At 40.4% G+C, this 15,235-nt stretch overlaps 1 protein-coding gene across 5 annotated transcripts in view; it reads right to left on the reverse strand.

Annotated features, from left to right (window-relative positions):
* Positions 1 to 15,235, reverse strand: part of LOC127588623 (gamma-aminobutyric acid receptor subunit alpha-3-like) — a 57,637-nt gene that overhangs the window by 36,472 nt on the left and 5,930 nt on the right. The window lies entirely within an intron of this gene.

Consider the following 15,235-nt stretch of genomic DNA (forward strand, 5'->3'; position numbering starts at 1 on the left):
GATTCCAACTCCGGCCTCCCTGTGTGGAGTTTGCATGTTCTCCCCGGGCCTGCGTGGGTTTTCTCCGGGTAATCCGGTTTCCTCTCACATCCCAAAAACATGCATGGCAGGCTGATTAAACATTCTAAATTGTCCCTAGGTGTGAGTGTGAGCGTGGATGGTTGTTTGTCTCTGTGTGCCCTGTGATTGGCTGGCAACCGATTCAGGGTGTCCCCCGCCTGCTGCCCGGAGACAGCTGGGATAGGCTCCAGCACCCCCCGCGACCCTAGTGAGGATCAAGCGGTTCGGAAGATGAATGAATGGATGAATATAATCGTCCAATACAATTTCAAACACAAATTTGTTTTAGACACAATGATATAAAACATCCAAATTAGTATCTGATGAGTAAAACATATAGAGTCACTAGAAATGACACATGAGAAGAACTACAGTGGTAACACTACTTACAAACGTCTCTTCATACGAAATTTTCAAGATACGAAACGTCTCAACGGGAAAATATTGCCTCTTGTTATGAAAGAAATTTCAAGACATGAAAGGTAAAAAAAATACAGTACTCGCAGCTCCGAGTTTCCTGAACGCAACATACATATAGTTGCTCTGCCAGTGGCTATTCCCGAGCATCATCCTGGCATCCCATTGGCTAAGAGAGACCTCAATCGTATGTGTGTAGATATTGTGTGTCTACGCAGCTTTCTCGTCATTTAACCCTCGGGCCTTGAGGCTTTCCGAATGTTTTACGTAAATATGAACTGCCCAGAAAAAGTGTTTTTTATTTGTTCCATATTTTGATGCATTTTTGTGCTTTAGGAAACATTTATGTCTGAATTTTGGGGGGGCTTGGAACGAATTAGGACATTTACATGGAAAACTCATCTCGACTTCCAAACTTTTCTAGTTAAGAAATTTCTTCCAGAATCAATTCCTTTTCGTAAGTGGAGGTACCACTGTATTTTGAAATGTTCGGTTTTGTTCCTCTATCACAACACTATCAGAGATCATAATTCTCATACCGCCATCTCTACTGCCAACACAAACCAAACGGACCACTTGATTTTGGTATTGGATCTCAGCAGACTGAATTTGCACGCCTGATTTTGTAACCAGTCAGTGATGCCGTGTCACCTTTGAACACTATTGCACATGCAGCATTATTCTTGAATTGCGAGCCGTGTACTGTAATATGGCAGTCATATTACACTTTGCACACGGATGAAATTACCTCTTCTCATGGCTGCTCTCAGAAATCGGCGGATTTGCTATTTTGAATGCAGTCGAAAACCGCCATCTCTAAGGGGGGAAAAAAAAAACAAACAACCTCGGCAGAGCAGATGCACGGTCACTGGAGCGCACATCTGTCGCAGCTGTTTTATCCTTTAAAGGCTTTTATTGTGCTTTTGTGAGATTGTGCCCCGTTTACGGCCAGCGGGATCAAACGGTCCCCTCGGGGGAAATCGGCGTTTTCTCTGTTACTGAAAGCACTTCTCATTGCATGAAGAGCAAACAAATGATTGGCGATATAGATAGCTTTGCTGCTTCGTCAAATGCCCTCTACACTTCATTTGGCAGCCATTAGGCGAATATGCTTAAGAGGAAGCTGTCGTATTGCAGCTTGATTATATCCGGAGAAACATACGATTGTATTTTTGATTTGCATTTGCACTTTGATTGCATTGCGTTGTAGAACAGAATTCCACAAATCAACGTCCTCCAAGTTCATCATGTGCTTGCTGTTAGATTAGGCCTCTTTGGCACACATTATTAGATTGTGATTCTCTCAAAGTTTGCGAAAAAAAACAACAGTAACTAATTTAATTTTTAGGTCAAGGGAGCAGCCAAGCAGGCTGAGAATGAAAAATATTGTCACCTAATGGAGGGCCATTTACATTCACCGGCGGCTCAGTAAAAGGCTCATTTTTTAAAAGCCTGGCTTGGCCTTGGCCCACTTCATTGATCCTTTCCGCTTTTGTAACGTAATGTATGGAGCATGCTGATAATTTCAATGAATGCACTTTGCCATTGTGCTTTTGTGTCAGGCAATAGGCCAAAGGCTCACATCCAATTCACAAATACTACAATGCACACTGTAAGAACACATGATCAAACTGCCTATTTCTTTACATTCTCTTTTTGATGTATTTTATTTTGGTTTTAATACATCACAATACAGTTGTCCTTTAACCCCCCCCCCCCCCCCCCAGCCCCAAAAACAAGAACAAAAACACTTTACAAAAATTGCATTTTCTATGGAGGCCTGGAACATATTAACAACATTTTACTGGATGTGAATGGGGAAAATATATTTGATATGAATAAATTGAGTTACAGCGTGGTCATGTAACAACTTCGACTCATTAATCAATGTAGCACTTTAAAACGAAACACTATTAGACTATGACGAATGTGTATGTTGCACCCATATTAACTTCATGAACATCTGACATCTGACTGGATATGCAAATGAGAATTTTATCACACTCAAGTTGGTCCACATGCATTTGCAGAGTAACTTACTTAAGAAAGGCAAAAGAATCAAATTTGGATGAGCACCAAATCGTTAACGTTTATAGCTCCACAGTATATACGTTAATAGATGTAAAAACAGGAATATGTAATCCAGTATAAACACGTCAATTACAAATGCGCATATACAGTATGAAGAAAAAAATGATTTTATTAGACATGGCAATTTCAGCCTTCACACAGCAAGATTTGCTTCTGTTTACCAGGCATGTGCGCCGTGCCTCCGTTAAGTACAACACTGTACAAGTCGATCAGTAGTGTTGCTAAGCAACGGAGGGGAATCCCGTGCTGTACATTTTTGTTCATAAACGAGGTCACGGCGGCAATTAGCTTCTCACGGTTCCTTGTATCGAAGGCCTTTTCACTATTTTGTGGGAAAAATCTGGTCGTTGTATTGAAGCTCATATAATCAACGTGTTTGTTGTAATTAAAATCGGCAAATGGCAAATGAATAACGTCAAATCGGGACTTTGAAATGTGAACGTTATGGGGGTGGAAATGTAAACGGGGAACGTTGAAAAGCGGTTCGACTGCATTGTGTTATTGTTTTATTCATTGAGAATGTACCAAAAATCCTCATCTCATACTACACAGCACTAAAACATTTTGTGGAAATCTTCATGACAGAAAAGAAATAATTTAAGACTAGGCGATGAAAACATAACATCCCTAGTGGATGCAACAACGATATACAAGGAGCCAATTAGATCAAGATAATGATCTTGTAAGGTGTGTGTAAATACAAACGCTATTTTTACTCCTTCCTTTATGCATTTTGTTCAGGCTAATACTGCATGATTAACCATTAAAGGTTTTATGTTGAGTAATGAATCCAAATTATACCCCGCGGACACATGGATGTCATTTCCTTGGCTTTTAATGTCTGACAGAACAGACCATCATTTCTTCTCATGCACACAAATGACCAGGGCTTCTTAATGTCCTGGAGACGCATCAATATTTTAAAATATACTTCGATCCCTCCCACTGGAACTTGCAGCTGTTTTGTTAAAAAGAAAGTTAAACTGTTAAAAAGAAAGTCCCATTAAAAAGATGCACAGTTTACTCATGAGGTGATGAATACGCAAACATGATAGAAATGAAAAATAATGTGGATTGAGTCAGACACGAGCCCCAGTTAGAAAAAAAAATGCAAAGAAAATTTGCTCGACGGCAATATGGCAAAGTCTTGCAAATCCTTTCCATTTGACGAGAACAAACACAGAGAGTGCTGCCGGCCTACCGTTTATACAGTTGCGTACCTGATCTACCAATGCCTGTCATGCAAATCGAGGGCTCACTTCCTGGGGCTCTGACTGCTCTGGAAACAAAAGAAGAAAGGAAGACGCGAACAAAAAAAACAAAACAATGCTTTTGTCGGCAAATTAAAAATAGCTTCCCTCAGGTGACAGTAAACCTCAAGCGCTCAACATTTCACACTGTTAACGTTTATGTTCTTTTCTCTCGTCGTTTCTTTTCGCAGGCTGAAAAAGGCATAAATAACAAAAACTCAGCTCATTTTATTTGACATAGTCAAAAAGCCGGAACAGCATTTTCGATTTATTTTTCAGCATTTTGAGACTGTATGTGTTTGCAAAGAGATTGCGGCATTAAAGAGGAGTGATTAGACCCTTTGGGACTGGGTGAAGGCTAAATGCTCTCTTAACTCATTCAGTGTCAGCCATTTTCAGACCCTCTCGAAAAAATATGTATGAGGAGTCTGTCAGTTTGGGAGTAAATGAGCAAATTGAAAGAATTCTCAAAAAGGATGGGGGTCATCAACAAAACGAAAACCTCGGTGACCCCCCCCCCCTTCCCCTCCAAAATAAAACAAGCAATCTAGCCTCTAGTCTTTTGTGTTTTCCCGCGCCTCTGCAAATTACGATGATAATAATGTTGATCAGGCTGAAAAGAAATGAATAATTACAATTTAAAACTCAACCTTATTATCTTTGTTGTTCATCCGTCTCTTGGATTTCATTAGTTCGCTGTTGTTATTAGACACAAGCTTAAATCTTGTTATCAAGTAAGTTACATTTGGGAAATGTTGCTGAATTAAATCCCTTTTTTTTTTGTTGTAGCCTTGTTCTAACTGTTGTTTTGACTATTTTTATATGCCCCTTTTTTAAAGTGTTTGTATGCAAGCTATTATATAATTATATCGGCAGTCACGTGATTAATTTATTGGGTTATTTCCCTGTTGGTCTATTTGCGCGTTATGTTACACTGCTGGTGTTTTGTCAGGATTTACGTTTGTTCCTCACAGATATTGTAATTGGAGCCCGGAGCCATCTGACAATAAGATTTTGTGAACAATTTAGGGCAGAAACAAAATAAGTAGAATGCAATTTTCAACTCCCTGTGCTAAAGTTTGCCCGAGTATTTTTCTCAGAATATACTGTTGACAGTTGATAGAACAGTCACACAAGAGTGAAACAAAGGCCCCCAAAAGTCTGGTACATCAAATATGATGATATTTAATCACCTCCAAATTTTGGGAGATTCGCCAAATTATTGAATTGGTGCTAAATCAAATCTGTCAGGAGAGTGACAATGGCTCTCATTCAATACAATACAATAATGCTGATTTATATAGCGTTTTCACAACAACTGCAGCTGTAACTAAGCGCTTAACGAAACAGTTAAAATGAAATAAAATAATAAACACAACACATAACATTCAAAAGCAAAACAATGTACCGTAAATGTCCTTGGGTTGTGGAGAATTATTTTTTTTTTTTTTTAAAGAAAGCGGAACTTTCACAGAGACACATTTAAATATTTGAACAGTGGCGCTAGTTCCTTTATTTTCATTGCAGAATGAAAACATTTGAGTTTGAAAATAGATTTCTGGCATAACAATAAATGAGACCAGACAGAACATGACCAAACCATATCCACCAGTACAACGGAACAACAAATTGGGTAATTAAAAAAAAAAAATCCATGTTTTGGAGAGAGAAAGCAAAAATGAACAATCGCGCAAGCATAATTGGAGTTGGGGCTCGGTTCAGAATTAATCAGCAGCACACAAATGTCACCATATTTAAAATGTCTCGTATCCCAAATGAAATTCACAAAAAGCAAAAATCCGGCCTTTTTTTTTTTTTTGCCCGCACTGATTTATATCTGTAACTGTTCATCCTGGAATTCCCTCTATTTTGAGTATGTGACCAGTTCCCGCTGAAGAAAAACAGCCCGATCGGAAAAGAAAGCATAATGCCGCTACAAACATGCTCCACACACTGTCAGTATGATTTTCTTTCGGTGATGCACTCACCAGCCAGTCCTTGCCAACAAATTCCCGCTGCTCCTTCATTACTGTTTTCAGCCTCTCTGCAACCTCCCTGACCAGTTTCAATCATCAGTTTTCGAGGGGCACCGAGTTCTTGTTACGCCATATTTTCCTCACTTTGTGATGACTGTCGTCAACTGTGTTCCATCGACTATTTAGTGCCCTTCGAAATTCTTGTCTGCCCTTCTCCTGACTGATGCCTTTGAACAATGCGGTCCCTCTGATGCCGCGGAAGCTCTCTGCGGACTATGACTTGCGCTGTAAAATGTGGTGACAGTCGTGTCAGGAAAAGCCGACGACAACACCTGAACTTTTGAGAATAATAAGAATAAGAAAACCTTTATTCGTTTCACAATGGAGACATTCTCAATTTACAGCAGCAAAGTTATGAAAGAAAGAAAGTAGAAGAACAAAAAGTATAGGAGCTGCTGTTAAAGGCAGTCACTCTCGCAGGATGTTAATCGTTGGCACTTAAAATGATGGGAGGTTTGTGCTGACTACCATTAATTAATTCTGAACTCGGCCACATGCCTGATATGAATGTCCGTGCGCGGTTCCAATCACATTATCGCAGTTGGTTATTTATCCTTTCGTCTCTTCAAAACATTTTTTTTCTTTTGAGTTGTACTGGTTACTGGTCGAATTCATGGTGGAAAGGTCACTCACTTTAGTGTCGGCTTTAGCGGTTAGAAATGCATGTGCTTTGGGGTTTAGGGCCGGCGATTGATTTTGCCAGTATTAGTCTGCCAAAGTCAATTCGCAGACGTTCCACTCCTCCCCTCACTTGATGAACTCCTTTGTTGTTTTGGGTCAATCATTTTCTGGAAGATGAAGGATCAGAGCCGCATCTTTTTCGGGGTTGCTTCGATCTCACTCTACAAGCATTCTTTGAACTTTAATGAAGAGGGTGTACAAAGTGGTATGATGAATTTCCAAGATTTTAGTCCGAGATATATTTTTTGTGACTGCTTTTTTTCTTGTAATATGTTCTCACACATGAGTTTTAGTGACCCTCCCAACATTGAATTTTGTGGACTGCCATTATTTGGTACCTTCCAGGTTACAGTCAATCTAGATTGCTGACAGAGTTCAGTATTTTCAAAAACACAATCAAAAATACTCTCTTGACCTTCTGCCGGATCTCTTATATGACCAGTCCTTGCCTATTTATCAACTCTGCGAAGTATACAATGTACAAGTGACCGGCATCTGTCCCCTGACACATGCCCAAGTCGCAACAACGAGTTCAATGAACCATATTCATCCAAAAACACTTTCCTTGAGGCAGTATAGCTTTGTTTACGGAAGGTTTTCGATTATTCATTGACGGGCTGGAATAACTGAAAGAGTTTTACCTGCGTGCTGTACATTTTCTGCTCGACTCACACTCGATAATAAACATGCTGTAGTTTGGTAAGTGTCCTGACGACAACCCCGGTTCGCAACCCAGCGCCCGTTGGGAATGGGGGAACTCGATCAGATAAATGGAATAATGAGCTAAATCAGTATGACTTTTGCAATTAGGCTCGGCGGCAACACCGACGCGCTGCAAATCTGCATACAAATCACTTAAACATAATTTAAAAAAAAAAACGCAGCTATTCAACTAAGTGAGAGGTGCTGGCTTTGGAGGAGAAATCTGTTGCTGTTTATGAAGGAGGGATGGTGAAGTGCAATGCGTCCTTTGGCACTTACCACCTGTGCAGGTGTTACCTTATGCCTGATGACATTTCTGCTCATTCCCTTAACAATTCACCATGTGAACCTTTGGCGTGAATCCAAACCCCACCATAATAATGTCATGTTTGCAATAATGGAAGTAAACAAAAATAGCCGCAGTTGAGCAATGAACATAAGAATGACTACGGCGGCTGAAAAAGTGCACCATTTATTCTGATGTCGAGTGAAGAAATGCATTAGCGTTGTTATAGTGATGAGAGGAAAAGCAAGTGATTATCTGCTTGGTTTAAGAGAATCGCTGTCTGTCAGTATTTCAGTGATGGAAAAAAAAAGCAGGCAAAAGCAAGCATCAGTAGTCCCTCCTGCTATTAAACTACAAAAATTACAAACAGCGTACTGTACATATAGTTTGATAACTTGTCATTCGCTTGATTGTATTTAGTATTTTATTTAGTATTCACTTAGGTTTAGTTCATACTCTTCACATGTGCCGCATTTTCCAACAATTTATTCCGAAGCAGCACCTTTGACTTGAAGAACATGTCAAATGGAATATTTGTGAAAGGCTTAACCAGACCGGATTCTTTCAAAGCCGGCGGCATTCCATGGTCAACTGAGTGGGACCCCTCACGTGAAGGATGAATGAATATCACTGTTCGGTTGTTTGTCCTCATCGGATTTTGAATAAAGCGTGAAGCAAACTATTGCTTATTTGGGTGGTTAACCAGACTGGATGAAATGTTCCACGTGGGCACCTCGAGGAATGCATGGATGGGTGTGAGCTGCGGTTGCGTTCTATTGGGAAAAAAAAAAAAACGATTTGAATCCTCTTGATATGATATGCATTTACCACAGGTACCTGCATGGTTGCAAATGTTCAACAATCGAAGTGAGGCGTGCAGGGAATGATCTTACCGGTCAACCTAGTAATCCGGTGCCGTGAGGTTGCTATGGGAATACAAATGCATCACATGCAATCGATTTAGCACCCAATAGGCCACTCGTGGAAGAAAGGATAAGGCCTTCGAAATGGACCGAAACACTTCAAACCAGGGAAAACTTTTGAATCGTGTGCCTATTTTAGTTTTTGTCAACACCGGGCAACGGATGTCTCATGTTTTGTTTCGGCGCATTTTGGTGTAAAGTTGTTTACATGATTCATGAGTCACAGCATGTGCCACTTGTTTGCAAGGCAGTCATTATTTCATGATGAGCCTGCTCAGGAACCCCATGATTCCATTTTGGATCCATTTCTGGAATCAGGTTTTTGGTAATTGCATTCTCAAATAATTGATGGTGTGATTATCGTACTTTGACTTTCCAATACAAGTGAAGCTAATTTAGCCGCACAATAACGAACAATCAAAAATGCAGACATGTTTGAGGACGTACGTGAGGAAATGAATATGGATGGGCTCTTTGTTTTTGAGAAGTTTCAAAAGAGGGATTGGTTGGTTTTGAAGCGTTAGGAAATGCAACACTGATTGATGACGTGATGAGCAGTCTGCCCGTAGGCGGTCCTCAATTATTATTTTTTTTTCCTGAAAGGCACAAAAGGCTTTTCGGCTTAAACTCATTAGCATGAGAACACACAAATGTTTATCATAAGTCCACGCAGTCAAAATAAAATTACACATTTACATATCACATGGTATCACCATTTAATAAATCTTCACCCAAATGTTGAGAGTTTGCATTTTTAAAGTGTGCTGACAGGATGAGCGCTGACCACTAAATCATAAGGTATTGATCATTTTAGTTGTTCCAAGTTGGGACTGTCATTATCAGAGCAAATTTTCACTCCTCCCTTCACCATACACAAAATAATAATAATCATGCTACCATTATTTTGCTGGCATCGTCACCAGTCGCTTTTGTGAATGGTCGTCTCTCGAGGTGTATAACTGACACTAAATACACTAACAAATTTGCGGAGTTGGCAACAAACACTAAAGACAATTTGTTGCCTGTACTTAACTTGTACTGCCCACTTTCGGAACAAAAACACGACATATTTCACGTTTTATTTTGACTGCTTGCCAGGAACAGTCGGAGAGTGTGGAATGAGCTGGCCGTATCACATCTTTGGTAGAGCGTAAACCTCATTTCTCTGGAGGGAATCCTGATCAAATCATACTTTTATTTATTTTTAAATCTGACGATACCGGTACCGTGTCCGAGTTGCTGCAGGACAATTATAAACCTATACATCCCTGCTGAAGGGTATTTGTGGGAGCAAAAAGATGGCCCCGGCTGTTATTATGTTGTAACCTTATTAAGAGGCTCTCTCGACAAGAACATTGGCTTCTAGCCAGGTTGCGATAAATTAACAGGACGGAATCACTTGGGCACCGAGGGGTTGAATACTTTTTATTATCCAATAAAATCACTAACCATACATTTTGAGATGAGTCCAGAAGCAACAGCAAGTTCCGCTATTAACGCGTTCACACTATTTAGGTTTGTTAATGAACCGTCGATGTCACACAATAAGATTGGCTTCTCAAAACCACAGCATCTAAATCTTCTGCTAATGAAACATTACTTGGATGAAGTAAATCGGATCGTGCGTGTTCGAACCTTTTATGATGATGTTTTTGTTTTTAAGATGGTAAAATGAATGCATACAGTATATTCGGGTTATTTTTTAAATAAATTTATTTATTTATTTATTTTTAACCCGACTCAACCAATGGCGCAAAAAAAAAAAAGGGGGTTGACGTGTGGGGGAGCGTTTGAGTTAATTCCATAAAATAGAAATATGCCGATAAGTAATTACGAATGGATCTTCAGTGATCCATGTGTGTGGAAAGATCAACCTTACTTTACTCATTTATTCGGTCTTCCTTGGTGAGCCTTTTCATATCCCTCAACGCATAAAATACTTGAACAGGCCTACATATAACACGAACATATATGGTGGGGGGTTTTTCACCAAAGTCTTTAGCCAAACACGTCAAGCTCCGTTCTGTGATTGCAGTGGGAGTTAGGAGTCAATAGTGCAAGACGATGAGATGGGCTGGTAATTCTCAGATGGGATTTCCGGGTCATTTCCATCAATCAAGAGACTCCTAATGTCCCCTTCCATTACGGGTCTAACTTGGGTCTGTGGATGAACATGTCAGGTCAGTTTGACAGACATTTTATCAGTCTTCGGAATTGGTTGATATTGTTTTGTTTTTTTTGCCAAGCTATTAAAGCTCCATCATTTTTGTGCAAACATAAAAATGTTGACGGGCATAGACAGACACAGACAGACAGATGAAATCCTATTTTCAATTTAGTTTTCAAATAGTAATTTTGGGTGAGAATAATACTAAGTAGACATAGTCATACAGCTTAAATTTTGGAGTCAATGTCAAGATGTTACGGCCGTTGCTGATATGAATGACAGCTATGTAGCATAGCAGTAATTGGTATGCAACTGCTTAAGGCCTTGCAAAGAGCGTTTGGGTTTGACTGGCTCAACAAAATAATTTCAACTGCTCTTTGAAATTATATTTGCCTCATCCTAACATGTTGATTTGATGACGACGTCTGGATATCTATAATTGACAGGACATGAATGTACTTGAGTTTCTGGGCTAAAAAAAATGGAGCACTGTAACAGTAAAGTTTCAAAGTTGAAATGGAGTTCCAAAGCTGGTGCTCAAATCTAGATGGTTTGACGAATATCCAACCACACTCAAAATATATGATGTACCGGTACTATCCCGAGTTTTAGCATCCATTTTCATACAAAAACCCTGTCACTCAAAATGAATTTAGTCCAGATGCCCACCCGCTTTCTCATATGATACAATAGGATATGACTGATGGGCTTCATACCTTAAGTTGAAAGCAGAGCTTTAAGAAATCTTATCCCAAGAACTGATGTTGATGTAAAAGTCTCTGCTCCAAATTCCCAAATACACATCACGTTCCATTCCCATCACATTATGCTTCCTGAATAGAAAACATATCTCAATTTCATGCAAAGAACCTGATGCGGTGCACGGAGATATTCAATAGTATTTTTTAATTTGTGACCTCCTTTACCCCCCCGGAGGGACGGGACAAAGGTAACTAACTGTGGGCACTCTGATAAAGCTTATGGCCTTGGTGTGAGCCCTCACAAAGGAAATATTCGCAGTCGCTTTTTGTGTGGCCGGTCGGGTCCCACTAAGTATGAATGATGGCGGCGCTGAAGGCGCCTCTGGCAAGTGTGACTCCAGCTATGGCTGCTTGGTCTCATGGAGGATACAGCGCCAGGTGTTGAGGCTGTGTAGCACTCTGTGTGAGCATGACTGATTATGACTCCAAAAAGCATGATGCCGGATGCTGCACAGGCGAATGCTGGCGGAGACTCTGGCAGCAGACTGTATAAAACAGCTTAGTGCATTCTGCTCCTTGGACTGTGACGGCATCAGCCCCACGATGGAAATGTGACAGGGTATCTGCGCTGAACATAATTCTGGATGCTCTGTGTGGGGCTGCTGCTGGAGCGGCTGGCAAGAGTGAGTCTTGTGATAAAAGCAGCTTTGACTACTAGTGCAGTAAGTATCACTCGGGAGAAGTTTGCCGGTTGGGCAGAAGCTATGATGAACACCGCCAGTGTATCTGACAAAGGCGGTAGGCAGGAGGACATTTTGGGTGGGGCTGTCAAGCAAGCGAAAATACTGAGCATCAATCTTTCCCTACGTTCTACTCGAGGATAAATTCTGAGCTGTTGCTAGTGGCCGTCCTGTCCTTGCTGAGAACGATGCTTACGTTCTTGGGATGAAGTCAAACTCATCAAAACAGGAGCGAGAGCCTTGCGACCGTGCAATTCAGCCTGTTTGTGGCGTTTGCGGATAGACATCGAGGCAATTCCGAGGTCTTTCTTTGCAGCCTGGTAACAGGAAGATGACAACCGTGCTGATTGCAAAAGATTGTTATCCATTACAGCCCTCTTTTGTCCGACCTCATTCTGCTGTCAAACATTGCGGCGATGGTAGTAGCTGCTGGTGTCAGGACACTGTCTTCAAATAATTCAACTGAGCTTTCTATCAAAATCAATCACCAGGCCACCTTTTACCATGAATTTGTTTTCTCGTTTTAGCTCTAATCAGATTTTTCTCTGAGCACGTTCCAAACGTATCTTCAGTCACGACACTCCTGACGGTTCTAAACTAAATCTGAGCAGACTGGGCTTGTTCTGATTCGAAGTTTTCGACACAAGCTTCCCAAAAAGTAAGAATAGAGTCTATGTTTTAACACGAGTGTTGAATGAGCCAAAGCACTAGGACCATGTCAATCGATTATCCTCAGAATGTTGTCGAAGTGATGATTTGTATGTTCTAACTAGCAATACAGTATTACATGAGCTAAGGAGTACCAAAAAAATAAAAGTAGTACAAGCCCGCCGGATTCCCGCACTGACTTTTTCTCACCCCCTCTCCACTTTGCAATTCATTATATGAAACTTTATTTGTGTCCTATTTTCATTTAAAGCCACCCAAAACTTCTTTGTTCCTGTTCCTGTGTTACTCCATGGCAACCATACCCCATTGACTGAGTGGGTGCATCTGCAACAAATATCTGCGATAAACATGGGGAGGTGGACAAACATGGTATTGGGCGACACAAATATAGTTTCTTTTTATTATTCATACTGTGGTTATCAACATAGATCGGCCGGTAGCTGTTATGGTTTATGTGATGTTGGCGATTTTGACAGAGCGTGGTGGATAAGACATAAACAAAGCAGTGGGCATAGATGGATGATCTTAATCATCCGTCCGTTTATCTATTTTTATACCGATCGTCCTCATTAGGGGGAGTTCAAGCCAATCCAAATTTACTTGCACAGCTTGGATTGGATTATATATCTGTATTATTGCACGGTGTCCTTTTATGTGATCTATGAGGATGTATTAAAAGCAACCCAGGCTGTTAAATAAAGTGGAAATTGTTTGTGGAAATTCGATTTGAAATTAAGTTACTCACAACCAAATAAATCATTGGGCAAACATGTCAATGGAGTCAGAGATTCTTTCAACCAGCCTTCCGATGACCGGAGAAAGGCTTTTCTCCACATCCAAGATGCACATCTTTTGTTTACATTCTATTCAGTCCAAACACTCATCAGGTTCGAAAGATTGGCCTCTTTACTTTTTTTTGATTTTTTTTTTTTTTTCATCACACCATAGACCGTTCACAGCTCCTACAATGGGCATTTCTGGTGATTTCGCTGAGATTTTGTGAAGTAGCACTCATGACTGCAATAGTCACATATGCATGCCAATTGTTTTGTTTTAGCTTGGCAACAGCATTTTTGTTGTTGTTGTGAGTCCCATCTGGGGTGCCATATTCGAACATGCCAATGCAATCGTGACGTAATCTAAATAGCTTGTCTATTTACCGACTGCAATAGAGTGTAGGCTGTGGCCAAATGCTGCACAATTAAAATGCCTGCAGTTATCTGGCAGGCTATGATTAAAAATAATAATACGGTCTTAGTTGGGAAATCACCCTTGGAAAAAAAAGGGGGGGATTATTTCAGTATTGAAAGCACCATGTACTTGAAATGACATGCGAAACATTGCAGGCACTTGCGTAAGAAAATCCATGTATAAACAACTAACAGCAATAAGTAGGCACCTACGGTATACTGCTCGACAGGATTTGGTCCTAAAGGTCTAATAGGCCTGTGAATTACCTTCAGGACACAATCAAGCTTGTTTTAAAGCAAATAATGCACATTTTTGATTGAAGTCGTAAAACTCAGTTTACAGCGCAACCTCTGAGGGGCATCATATGCAGTACACAAGGCTTGTATTGTTTTGCGGCACCACGGGAGCAGATGCTGACTCAGGCGGGACATATAGCGAGATCCCAATGTAATTTTGATGTAAAGATTCATTGCACGCAGTCAGACCACCCACGCACACAGGAGGTTGAATTGTTTTCTTGATGAAAACATTCAGCCAAGAGCACCTGTGCCCCCTTCGCTGTGGTTGTGGCGCCCGGCGTATACAAGATCTTCAGATCCATTTGAAAATCTCAAAACACTTCGTTACACGCTCACAAAAGTCGCTTGCTAACTTCCAGCTGCAAATCAAGTTCAATTGACGTAAACGGGGCCACCATCTTTGTGGAATTTTCTGAAAACCAAAGAGTGAGCAACTGATGCAAAAACCCTCCATAATCAACACTTTCAGGAAAGATAATTACGTAAATGATAAAATCGCCCATTTTGCTGCCCACACTGCTCTTTACATTCTTTCACATTGTTTGAAATGTCACAGTAATTTTGAAGCATTGATTTTGGAAATTTGGCTCGTACAAGCCATTTAAGTGATTATTTTTTTAACCGAGAGTGGTCAGAGAAGGCGCTTCCTAAGTAATCGGAGAACGAAAAGTGTTATGGAGAAACGTTGACAAATAACAAAGTCGTCTCAGTAGGAAGCCGCAATTCCACGAAATTTGCTGCGCATTTCAAAGCTGATGCCGAACATCATGTTCTGCTATTACAGGGGTGCCCATTAGGTAGATCCTGATCTACCGGTAGATCTAAGACAGGTCCCAAGTAGATCCGAGGAGTGTCGAGAAGAAAAAAAACAAACAACCATTTGTGTGTCTTTGTACATGTTAGTAATATATTTTTGTGTTAATATACACTGCACACTAATCAGTCTCATTTTCACACAAAAAAATATTTAAAAAATAAAATAAAGCAGGTAAGTCTTAAATTTGTGTGTGTGTGTGCGTGTG

The sequence above is a fragment of the Hippocampus zosterae genome, chromosome 16 (assembly GCF_025434085.1).
Source record: "Hippocampus zosterae strain Florida chromosome 16, ASM2543408v3, whole genome shotgun sequence".
NCBI classification, from domain to species: Eukaryota; Metazoa; Chordata; class Actinopteri; order Syngnathiformes; family Syngnathidae; genus Hippocampus; species Hippocampus zosterae.